The sequence below is a fragment of the Pelophylax lessonae genome, assembly GCF_965119305.1.
Source record: "Pelophylax lessonae genome assembly, chromosome: 4".
Classification (NCBI taxonomy): Eukaryota; Metazoa; Chordata; class Amphibia; order Anura; family Ranidae; genus Pelophylax; species Pelophylax lessonae.
Window position 1 is genome coordinate 414,001,684 of NC_138771.1, and position 13,364 is coordinate 414,015,047.

Consider the following 13,364-nt stretch of genomic DNA (forward strand, 5'->3'; position numbering starts at 1 on the left):
GATACCGGCACTTGCCACCCCGCAAACAGACGATCTGTCAGCAACACCACCACCTGGGTCACCAACCATCTCCACAATGTCCAGCTTTCCATCTCCCAAACACTTCAGAGGAAGAGGAAGTACCCCCCTACCCACCCGCGATCCCTGGCCCTGACTGCCAGCATTTCAAAATTCTTGGCCTTTGAAATGCTGTCATTCCGTCTGGTGGAGACGCACAGTTTTAAAAGCCTTATGTCGGTGGCTGTCCCACAGTACGTCGTGCCCAGCTGCCACTACTTTTCCAGGCAAGCCATCCCTTCCCTGCACAACCAAGTGGGGGAAAAAATCAGGTGTGCACTACGCAACGCCATCTGTGCCAAGGTCCACCTAACTACCGATACGTGGACCAGTAAGCACGGTCAGGGGCGTTATATCTCACACTGGGTAAATGCAGTGGCGGATGGGCCTGAGGCAGATAGCAATTTGGCGCATGTCCTTCCACCACCGAGGATTGCAGGGCGCTTCAGTTTGCCTCCTGTTCCTAACTCCTCCTACTCCGCTTCCTCATCCTCTACCGCCTCCTCATCCGGTCAGCGTAACACCTTCACCACCAACTTCAGCACAGCCAGGGGTAAACGACAGCAGGCAGTTTTAAAACTTGCCTGTTTGGGGGAAAAACCACACACCGCGCAGGAGTTGTGGAGGAGCATGAAACAGCAGACAAATGAGTGGTTGCTGCCAGCGAGCCCCAAGCCCGGCCTGGTGGTGTGCGATAACGGGCGAAATCTCATAGCAGCTCTGGGCCTAGCCGATTTGACGCACATCCCTTGCCTGGCGCATGTGCTGAATTTGGTGGTGCAGAGGTTGTTTAAAAAGTACCCCGATATGTCAGAGCTGCTGCAGAAAGTGCGGGCCATCTGTGCGCACTTTCGGTGTTCTCACCCTGCTGCTGCTCGCCTGTCAGCGCTGCAGCGTAACTTCAGCCTTCCCGCTCACCGCCTCATATGTGACGTGCCCACAAGTTGGAACTCCACCTTGCACATGCTGGAAAGACTGTGCGAGCAGCAGCAGGCCATAGTGGAGTTTCAGCTGCAGCACGCACGAGTGAGTCGCTCTGCGGAACAGCTCCACTTCACCACCAATAACTGGGCCTCCATGCGAGACCTGTGTGCCTTGTTGCGCTGTTTTGAGTACTCCACCAACATGGCCAGTGCCGATGACGCCGTTGTCAGCTTAACTATCCCACTTCTATGCCTCTTTCAAAAAACGATTCGGGCAATGATGGAAGAGGATGTGGCACAGGATGAGGAGGAGGATGAAGAGGTAACATTTCCAAGGCTTTCAAGGGCAGTCATTCGCAAGTGGCTCCGAGGGTGGGTTCCTGCACCCACAAACGCCAGGGACACAATTGTCCAGCAGGGGCACAGTTCTGGAGGATGAGGAGGATGAGGAGGATGAGGAGGAGGAGATGTAGGAGGAGATGGAACCATGTTCACAGCAGGGTGGCACCCAGGCCAGCTCATGGCCATCACTGGTGCGTGGCTGGGGGGATACAGAGGACACAGACGATACACCTCCCACAGAGGACAGCCTTTCGTTGCCTCTGGGCAGCCTGGCACACATGAGCGATTACATGCTGCAGTGTCTCCACAACGACCGCCGAGTTGCCCACATTCTAACTTGTGCTGATTACTGGGTGGCCACGCTGCTGGATCCCCGTTACAAGGACAACGTACCGTCCTTAATTCACTCACTGGAGCGCTATCGCAAGATGCATGAGTACATGCTGGTAGACGCGATGCTGCTGGCATTCCCACCTGACAGCGGGGCCACAGTGGAAGCACAAGGCCAAGGCAGAGGAGGAGGAAGAGGTCGCTAACGCAACCAAGGCACCGCCAGCACCTCAGAAGGCAGGGTTAGCATGGCTGAAATGTGGAAAAGCTTTGTCAGCACGCCACAACAAACAGCAGCACCAGCAGCTCATATGGAACGTCTTAGCAGATGGCAGCATTTCAGCAACATGGTGGAGCAGTATGTGTGCACACGCCTACATGTAGTGAATGACGGGTCTGTCCCCTTCAACTTCTGGGTCTCCAAATTGGGCACATGGCCTGAGCTTGCCCTTTACGCCTTGGAGGTGCTGGCGTGCCCTGCAGCCAGTGTATTATCTGAACGTGTATTTAGCACGGCTGGGGGCGTTATCACAGACAAGCGCAGCCGCCTGTCCAGAGATAATGTTGACAAGCTCACGTTCATTAAAATGAACCAGGCATGGATACCACAGGACTTTTCTGTACCTTGTGCAGAATAGAGATGGATACCGACCTTACCCAGCCATTGTTCTATTTTTGATCTTTCTCACTCTTTTGGGGTGTACCCTCATTTAAAATGACCACCGCCGCTTCCACCTGCACCGCCACATCCACCACCACCTCAACCTCCCTCCTACTCCATATGGGCCTCGTCCTTCACAGATGAAGAAAATTGTTTTATTTTTCTGTTTTTTTTTTTGTTGTTTTACGTTATTTCCCTATCCACATTTGTTTGCAGAGCACTTGCCATGCTCTTAACTACGTTTTGCTGCCATTTGCAGCACTCTAGCCCTTTCCATTGGTGTCTTAGAGCCATTTTAGTGCCTGAAAGTTCGGGTCCCCATTGACTTCAATGGGGTTCGGTGTCCGGGTAAAGTTCGGAAAAAGTCCGGGACACGGACCGGGACTTTTTTTCAAGTTCGGCCAAACCCGCCGAACAGGGACATCCAGGTGTACACCCCAGTCCTTCATCCCTGCATAAACTGATTCTGGACATTCAATTACTAGTCCTATACAGTCCTATACAGCTGTTTCCAAACTCAATGTACAATATCCTCCTCAGCTGCCATTTCAACCTTTCCTATGGCGGCGAGAGCGGTGTCTTCTAGGCAAGGCATGACAGCCTAGAGCTCCGCATCTCTGGGCATAGGACAGCCTAGCCGCATCGAGTCACTGACACCTACTTTACCTCTAACAGACCCAATTGCCCTTCCAACCTGCGATGGTATACGGAGGCACCAAATCAAAAATAAAGACTAAATCCATCCGAGACGTGCTAATCAAGTCATCATCCAAGATGGCGGGCCCGACATCTTCCAGATTACCTCACACTCCCTCTCGTGTGCATTCCTCGGCCCATCTACAGGAGGGGGAACTTGACCCTGACTATGGACTGACCCCACTTATACTCCAGGGCGACACCTCACAAACTGACCTCCTCCAGCAATTTGAGCGGATGCTCACCCGGGCCCTGAAAACAACCTCAGATGCCATAACGGACAGGCTCACACATGAAATCAGGGAAGTGGGCCGCCGTACTACAGTACTGGAACAGTGTACTGAAGAGCTAGAGGTTGCGACAGGCAACCATGCTGAGGAGTTGGAGACTCTCCGAGTGGAGAACCTGACCCTACAATCCCATTTAGAGGACTTTGAGAACAGGGCTAGGAGATCCAATATCCGGATCAGGGGTATCCCAGAATCGGTTGAAGAACTTCAGTCCACCATAACAGCACTTTTTCAGGAGCTAGCCCCTTCTATACCAATTGAGCTATTGGAAATGTACAGGATCCATAGATCCCTAGCCCCTCGCTCTGACGATGGACCCCCAAGAGACATAATAGTGAAACTTCATTATTTCCTCTCCAAAGAGAAACTCATGACAGCAGCCCGTCATCGCTACCAGTTATTTCAAGATTTATCACAAACTACCCTTGCTAAGCGCAAAGCTATGAAACCTCACTTGCTCACCCTGCAACACCATAAGATCATCTACCGCTGGATCTTTCCCTTTGCAGTTCGTTTTTCTTACAAAGGCACCTCCTACAAATGCAAATCATCTGAAGACCTGCAACACATTTTCCGGGAACTTCACTTGACACCCACAGAACAATCGACAGAAGGCTCTAAACGTCGAGCTGCATCCTCCTCACCGCAGAAAACGCAAGCCCATGCTGACCAAGTTGCCCAGCCAGGAATCCACAAGAGAGGCCACTACTCTTCACCAACTGCACGTCCTGTTCAAGCTCCAGAAGACTCCATGGACTGATGGGACACCATGCCACACACCAGCTTTCCAATGCCTCGGCGAGCGCTTTGCAGCCCTGCCGACCCCTTTGGGTACCACGGTACTGGTGTCCCCTACTGGTGTTTTTTTTTTTTTTTTTTCTCTTCTTCTTTTCCTCTCGCTAGCAGCCATTTCTGCTGCTCAATGCACTCTTACCGGGCACTTATGGTTGTTTCATTGTCTTCACATTGACCCCCAATATGCTGGTCGCAAACTACCCACAGAGGGGTTGTAGTAGTTATCGCTATGCCTTCCACGCAAGCTTACTAACAATCTGCCTTGCCATTTTCTCTTCCCCCAACACCATCACTGCCTGTTCTGAGTGTATTGGTATGCAGTAGACACACGGGGCTAGATACCCTGGATGCCTACTTATGTTTATATAGTTGTGAATATTTGTCCACCATAATAAGTTTTATTGTTCAAAGTTTACTGTATGACTGACTCGAATTACTTATATCTTTACATTATACCTTTCTTAGGCTGTCCTAGACCCGGGGACTGCTCACTGCACCCCATTTTTTGTCCACTAGAGCCAGCCCTGCCTGGATTGGCATCTATTGGACCTATCGATTCCTTCCGACGGGACCCACAGTTCCTTCCGGAGGACGCCTTTAAGTTTTATTAACCTTTAAACATTCCCTAAGCTTCCCTTTCCCAGCTTCCCTATCCTCCCTCTCCTTCCGGCTTACCTTCCCATCCCCCCCTCCCGGGGAGAGCCTCCAACCCCTGGTGCCCGACTCCTTCCTCCCTCTCACGACGTCCAATCTTTAACATGTCCACCTTAAATGTGCTTACCTTAAATGTACAAGGCTTCAATTCCCCCTCTAAATGAGTGAAAGCTTTCCGGTCGTTTTCTTCACTATCCATACATGTGGCTTGCCTTCAGGAGACACACTTTTCATCGCAAGCGACTCCCAAACACTTCGGTCACCAATATCCACAAGTCTATACGGCCTCTGCTCCCACGAAGCAACGCGGGGTACTGATAGCGTTTCATAGAACTACACCGTTTACGCTTCAGAAAGAGATTAAAGACCCAGAAGGTCGATACCTCCTCCTGATTGGTCAACTTCTTGACTCTGAGGACACAATCGTGTCCTACTATGCCCCTAACAAAAATCCCCAGGCTTTCCTTTCCCACCTCTTGTCCGTCTCTAACACGCACAAGAGCGGCACGCTTTTGCTTTGCGGCGACTCAAACCAAACGCTCTATCCCCTGCTCGACAAATCCCCTGCCCCAACGACTCCACAGCGACTCTCTTTTCAACAGCTCCTGAACCAACACTCTCTCTTAGACACGTGGTGCGAGCACAACCCCACGCGGCGGCAATACACCCATTACTCTCATCCACATAAAGTATTTTCCCGGATTGATCACATATTTACCCACGTGGGCACGTCCCCACTTATCTCCACTTCTACCATTATACCGTGCTCTTGGTCTGACCACGATGCAGTGATCACCTCCTTCTCCTCCATGGTGCCTAAACCTAATCTTCGCTCCTGGCAAATCAATGACAGCGTGTTGGCTAACCCTACTCACAGACTGGAAATGGAGCAAGCCATCACCGACTACCTGACTACTAACTCTCAACCAGACACGTCCCCCCTGACTTTGTGGGAGGCCCACAAACCCGTTGTCAGAGGGGTTTGCATTAGCAGAGCCTCGTACATACGCAAAGAAAAGCGTCTTCTGCTCCACAAGCTAGAAGCAGCATTTTACAAGGCCTCAGCAGACTTTCAGGCGTCCCCCATACCTTCCACGAAACAGGCTCTTGACAAGGCACGTCTGGAATTAGACCTCCTCCTGTCAGAATCGGTGGAACAAACGCTCCGAAAATCTAAACACACTCTCTATATGAAAGCGAATAAACCTAATACATTCCTAGCCCTGACACTGCGTAAAGCTGACTACACTCCGAAACCCATACGTCTTAAACTATCCAAGGACACCTACTCCAGCAATCCCCTTAATATTCTCCGCAAATTTCGTGACATACTCTTAACACTCTACAAGAACCCATCTGGGTTCGACCAAACGCAGCTGGACGCCCTCCTGTCTTCCGTCCAACTCCCTTCACTATCATCCACCCACAGGGAAATGCTGGAACAGCACCTCACAGCTGAAGAACTGCAGCAGGCTATAAAGTCTTTGAAGCCACGTAAGCGCCCAGGCCCAGACGGCTTCTCCGCTACTTATTATAAACGTTTTGCACCCATTCTGATCCCCCCTTTGGTAGGGGCGCTCAATTCCCTGCTAGACGGGCACCCCTTCCTAGAGGAGTCGCTTACGGCTGCAATATCTATGATTCCAAAACCCAATTCCGACCACACGTCTTGGTCTAACTTTAGACCCATCTCCATACTGAATATAGACATTAAACTACTAGCCAAAGTTCTTTCTACCCGTCTCAATACTGTCATCGGTACTTTAGTTCACGCGGACCAAACAGGCTTCATTCCGTCTCGCCAAGCTGGTGATAATGTCCGACGAGCTACCCTACTGGCCCACATCGCTCGACAACGCCGCATTCCCTCCTGCTTCCTCTCCCTCGACATTTGCAAAGCCTTCGACTCCCTATCCTGGCCTTACCTCACCTCGGTCCTCGGTCGTTGGGGATTCGGCTCACATTTTATGCAATGGGTGAATGCCCTTTATCGGAACCCTAGAGCATATGTTCACTGTTCCGGCTTCCGGTCGGACTCCTTCCCCATTGAAAGAGGCACACGGCAAGGCTGTCCCCTCTCCCCCCTCCTATTTGCCCTAGCTATTGAACCCCTTGCTATTCTTATACGCGCTGACCCCAATATTAAGGGAATTGAGCTGGGGGGGCATCACCATAAACTCTGCCTCTTTGCGGACGATGTCCTCGTTTTTCTCACTGCCTCCCTATTATCGGTTCCTAGCCACCTACGTACCCTAGCGAACTTTGGCTCAGTCTAAGGCCTTGTAGTTAACCCTCGTAAATCACTAGCTCTAAATGTATCTCTCCCAACCGATGTCCATGCCCACCTTCGGTCCTCACTCCCGTTCCCATGGGCAACCTCGTATATCCCCTATCTAGGTGTTAACCTCACAGCAGACCCTGCTGGACTCTATTCCGCGAATTACCCCCACATGCTGTATACACTAACGAACCTCATGTCTAAATGGTCCTCCCTGCCCCTATCTTGGATGGGGAAAATTACAGTGCTCAAGATGTCCATCTTACCCAAAATCCTGTACCTCTTTCGTGTGCTCCCCATAAAGGTGCCAGCCTACTTCTTACGCATCTTACAAAAACGAGCCTTGGACTTTATTTGGAGCAAATCTAAACCTCGCCCACCGAGACCGACGCTATACCGCCCACGAATTTGCGGCGGACTGGGGGTACCGCATTTCGCCAAATATTATTACGCAGCACAACTTGCTCAACTCCCTAAATACCACGCCACAAAGGAAATCCCGCTGTGGGTGTCCTTGGAAGCAGTGGAATGTGACCCATTATCTGTGGCCAACCTACTCTGGCTACCACCCTCACAAAGGCGGAGTATTACTAACCCAATCACGAAACATAGCTTGACCATCTGGGATAGACTTGGCCGACGCTTCCACCTGCAATCTCCTCATAACCCCCTACTCTCTTTTCTCCGCAATCCATCCTTCTACCCGGCCTGGTCCTCTCGGACCTCCTTTTCCGCCTGGACTAGTGCCGGTCTGATACGGGCCCATCAATTCTTCACTCCGCACACCTTCTACCCATTCCCTACTTTGTGGGAAACTCACAATCTCCCGTCTGGGGAAATATTCCGCTACCTACAACTCAAACATTTCTTCACACAAGCTACTCCGGTTAGGGAGAACACCACCACCTTCTCGACTTTTGAACGCGCATGCAACACTGACCCTCACAGACGAGGGCTCCTCTCCGACCTCTATGCCCACCTCCTGTCTGTTCAGGAGACCACCCCGCCCACATACACAGCCATGTGGGAACGTGACCTGCATATCACGCTTGATGACGAGAACTGGATACAAATTTGGCAAGCTACCAAATCAGCATCCCCAAATATTGTTGCACTCGAAACCAACTACAAGGTCCTTATCAGGTGGTATTTGGTTCCCACTAGGATCTCTAAATATGTACCTCAGTACTCCCCCCGTTGCTTCCGGGGATGCGACTCCCCAGGTACCCACGCACATATCTGGTGGGAATGCCCAGTGGTGCGAGCCTTCTGGTCCAATGTACACGATACCCTGTCCACCATGTTTGGCACCTCACTTGCCCCCGACCCGGCATCTGCTCTCCTGAATCGCAAGTCACCTGACCTTACCCACCGTCAATTTAAACTCTACCTATATGTCACGACTGCTGCAAAGCAAACCATTGCGAAAGCATGGAAAACCCCCACGCTCTGTCATCTGGCTATGCTACACAGGGTCACCCAAGCAATGCTACATGCTAAAACAGAAGCAATATTGTTGGACAAACTGACCCCCTATGAACGGCTATGGCGACCCTGGATTGACCATTGCCTCCCACCAGGCCTTGACGACAGCCTTGTACTCACCTGATTGGGCGTCCTCATTACCGGCTCTCTTTCCCACCTGGGCCCCTAGGGGGTTTGAGATTCCCCCCGGGCACCTGCTGTTACCTCCCCCCATGACCCTCTCCTACTTACCCTACTTTCTTTCCAACTCTGCCAAATTGCCCCCCCCCCCCACTCGGCCCCCGGCGTACCCCATTAGGAGCTATACCTAGGTTTTGGTTGAGACCCCTTCTGTGTGGGGCTCCATCCACGCAGTGTGGCCTCGGCCACACCCACAGTTTGAGTATACCCTCATTGCTTTTCAGACGGGACGCCGGGTCGATCCCATTGATGTATCACCTAGTTACCTGTTATTTGAATGTTATATGCTGCAGTTATGTATTTTAAAGCGCCTTGTTTTATCACGGCATGTACCTAATATTTTCACTGCATGTTACTGTACCATGTTTCTTTTGCCTTTAATAAAAACCGTTTAAAAAGAGAATATAATGGGATTGAAAATTACATCGATAAATGTCAGTGGTCTCAACTATCCAGCTAAACAAGCATCACTATGGCAAGTACTCTGCAGTGATATACTGTGTATTCAAGAGACACCTTTTCAAGCATCTTCTCCCCCAAGATTCTCTCATAAGAATTTTCCATTTATATTTATGGTTAATGCTTCAGGCAAAAAAATGGCCAATGTACCATGGAGTTATCTCTGTGGTGGTTCCCTGGAGCCTGTTCGGTTACCTGCTCCTCTCCCTTCGGTGGTTTCTGTTTCCAGCGGCTCCAGCACAAACCAGAATCTCCCGTGTGGCCCCACCACACATAGTTACATAGTTACATAGTTACATAGTTAGTGAGGTTGAAAAAAGACATGAGTCCATCCAGTTCAACCTATGATGTGTGTGTGTTTGCTTTTAGCCGTACATTGTATACCCCTGTATGTTGTGGTCTTTAAGGTGTCCATCTAATAGTTTTTTGAAACTATCAATGCTCCCTGCTGATACGACTGCTTGTGGAAGAGAATTCCACATCCTTACCGCTCTTACAGTGAAGAACCCCTTACGCACTTTAAGGTTAAACCGCCTTTCCTCTAGTTTTAGTGAGTGGCCACGTGTCTTATTGTATCTCCTTTCTCTGAATAGTTTGTTCCTTATGCTCGGGTCGCCAGTACAGTATTTGTACATTGATATCATATCCCCCCTCAATCGTCTCTTCTCCAGAGAGAATAAGTTCAGGGCTTGTAGTCTTTCCTCATAGCTGATGTCCTCCATCCCCCTAATTATTTTTGTTGCCCTTCTCTGGACTTTCTCCAGTTCCAGCACATCCTTTCTGAGGACCGGTGCCCAGAACTGGACAGCATACTCCAGATGTGGCCGGACCAGAGTCTTGTAGAGCGGGAGAATAATCTCTTTATTTCTGGAGTGAATCCCCTTTTTTATACATCCCAGTATTCTGTTGGCTTTGCTTGCTGCGGCCTGGCATTGCATGCCACTGCCAAGCCTGTTGTCTACCAGTACCCCTAAGTCCTTTTCCATCCTAGACTCACCCAGAGGTTCCCCCCCTAGCGAGTAGCTTGCTTTCTGGTTTCTGGCCCCCAAGTGCATTACTTTACATTTTTCAACATTAAATCTCATCTGCCATGTAGTTGCCCACTCCGTTATTTTGTTCAGGTCCGCTTGCAAGGTTTCCACATCCTGCATAGAAGATATTGGCATGCCTAATTTAGTATCATCCGCAAATACTGAGATTGTACTAGATATCCCCTCCTCTAGATCATTTATGAATAAATTAAACAGGATTGGTCCCAGGACAGAACCCTGGGGGACCCCACTTTCCACACCCGCCCAATCCGAGTACTCCCCATTAATCACCACCCTCTGTACTCTCCCCTGGAGCCAGTTCTCTATCCAGGTACTCACCTTATGGTCCATACCTATCTTCCTTAGTTTGTACAGTAATCGTTTGTGGGGAACGGTGTCGAAGGCCTTTGCAAAGTCCAGATACACCACATCCACAGGCTTACCTTTATCTAGGTGGCAGCTCACTTCATCATAGAAGGTTAATAGATTGGTTTGGCACGAACGATTTTTCATGAATCCGTGCTGATTAATACTTATAATACCGTTTTCATTACTAAAGTCTTGTATGTGGTCCCTTAACATCCCCTCCAATATTTTGCAGACTACAGATGTTAGGCTGATCGGCCTATAGTTACCCGGGATATATCTCGGCCCCTTTTTAAATATTGGTACCACGTTGGCTTTTTTCCAATCAGCTGGCACCATACCAGTCTGTAAACTATCCTTAAAGATCAAGAATAATGGTCTGGCAATCACCTGGCTGAGCTCTTTAAGAACCCTCGGGTGCAAGCCATCCGGTCCCGGGGATTTATTTATGTTAAGCTTCTCTAGTTTAGCTCTAAGTCTATCTTCTGTTAGCCATGGCGGCACTTCCTGAGGTGTATTATTTAGTTCGGCCTTACAAGCTGGGTTCGTGTAGAACCCCGATTCCTTTGTGAAGACTGAAGAAAAGAAATTATTTAACACTTCCGCCTTTTCTCTGTCCTCAGTGGCCATTTTTCCTTTATCATCTTTTATGGGGCCAATGTGTTCTGGCCTCGCTTTCTTACTGTTTATATACTTAAAGAACTTCTTGGGGTTCTTTTTACTCTCCTCTGCTATATGTCTCTCGTGTTCTATTTTAGCCGCCCTGATTTCATCTTTACATTTCTTATTACACTCTTTATAATGCTTAAATGCTGCCACTGACCCCTCAGTCTTGTATTTTTTGAAGGCCTTTTCTTTAGCTCTAATATACATTTTTATGTTGGAGTTTAGCCACCCAGGGTTTAGTTTTGTTCTTTTAAATTTATTTCCCAGTGGAATGCACTGGCCCACCCCCTTGTTAAGTATGCTCTTGAAGCACTCCCATTTTTCCTCCGTGTTCTTTGTTCCCAGGGTTCTATCCCATTTGATATTTTCTAGCAGCGAGCGCAGTTTAGGGAAATTGGCTCTTTTGAAATTCAGCGTCTTAATATTACCCTTGTGTTTCCTATTATTGTAATTAATACTGAAACCAATTGACCTATGGTCACTGCTCCCTAAGTTTTCCCGTATTTCTATATCCGTGAGCAGGTCTGCATTGTTGGTAATCAGTAGGTCAAGTACCGCATTGTTTCTTGTCGGTGCATTCACCATCTGACCCATGAAATTGTCCTGCAAAATATTTAGGAACTGCCTAGCCTTGGCTGAGTGCGCGGTTCCTTCTGCCCAGTCTATATCCGGATAATTAAAGTCCCCCATTATAATGACATTTCCCATCCTTGCTGCCAATCCTATCTGTAACATGAGGTCCGCCTCCCCCTCCTCACTCTGGTTGGGGGGCCTATAGCATACGCCCAATATTACCTTCCCCACCGTGCCTTCCCTTTGAAGCTCTACCCATAGGGATTCTGCCTCGTCCATAGCTCCATTATTAATATCATCCCTCATATTTACCTGTATACTGTTCTTAATATACAGACATACCCCTCCCCCTTTTTTACCCTCTCTATCCCTGCGATAAAGGGAATACCCCTGAATGGTCGCCATCCAATCATGAGAGCTGTCGAACCAAGTCTCAGTTATCCCCACAAAATCTAAGTCCTCCTCAAACATCAGCAGCTCCAGCTCTCCCATCTTGTTGGCCAGGCTTCTGGCATTGGTATACAAGCCTCGTAATTTAGATCGGTTACATTTATCCTCATTTGATGTTTTTAGGCTGCTCTCTTGATTTTTCCCCGTACCCACCCTGGGTTTAGGAGCTCCGAACACCCTACCGCTAATGCCCCCATTTCTGCCCTCTGAATCTTGCTTTCCACTGGCTAATTCTACATCTGTACCCTCCCCCCCATTCCCTAGTTTAAAAGCCCCTCTAACTTTTCGGCCATCCTCGCACCCAGTACGGCTGCACCCACCCCATTTAGGTGCAATCCGTCCCTACCAAAGAGCCGGTGACCGACTGAGAAGTCGGCCCAGTTCTCCAGGAACCCGAAACCCTCCTTACTACACCAGCTCCTCAGCCACTCGTTAACTTCCCTAATCTCCCGCTGCCTCTCTGGTGTGGCTCGAGGTACAGGTAGTATTTCGGAAAATACTACCTTGGAGGTCCTAGTCCTCAACTTAGCGCCTAAGTCCCTGAAATCGTTTAGGACTCTCCGTCTTCCTCTGCCTATGTCATTGGTACCCACGTGTACCATGACAGCTGGGTCTTCCCCAGCCCCACCCAGTAATCTGTCCACCCGATCCGCGATGTGCCGAACCCGAGCGCCCGGCAAACAACAGACTGTTCGGCGCACACGGTCTATGTCACAGATTACACTGTCTGCCCTTCTAATAATTGAGTCCCCTACCACCAGCACCTGTCTTTCCTTTCCCTTTCTCCCGGCCTCACTGGAGGAGTTCTTCCCCTGGCAGCTAGGGGCGTCACTCTGCTCCAGCAATGCTGGTCCCTGACTGGTTTCCCCAACATCACTCAACGGGGCGAATCTGTTGGGGTGCTCCAGCCCAGGATCAGCCTCCTTGCCTTGTTCCCTTCTACCCCTCCTAACTGTCACCCCTCTACTCTGCTCTGATGCCTGCACCTCCGATACTCCGCCCACCTCTGTGCAGACCCCTGTCTGCACCTGATTGGTACAATCCTGGCTCTCCTCCGGTATGGACATTCGTCTCAGTGTTGCCAGCTGCTTCCCTAGATTCAGGACCTGAGCTTCCAGGGAAGCAACG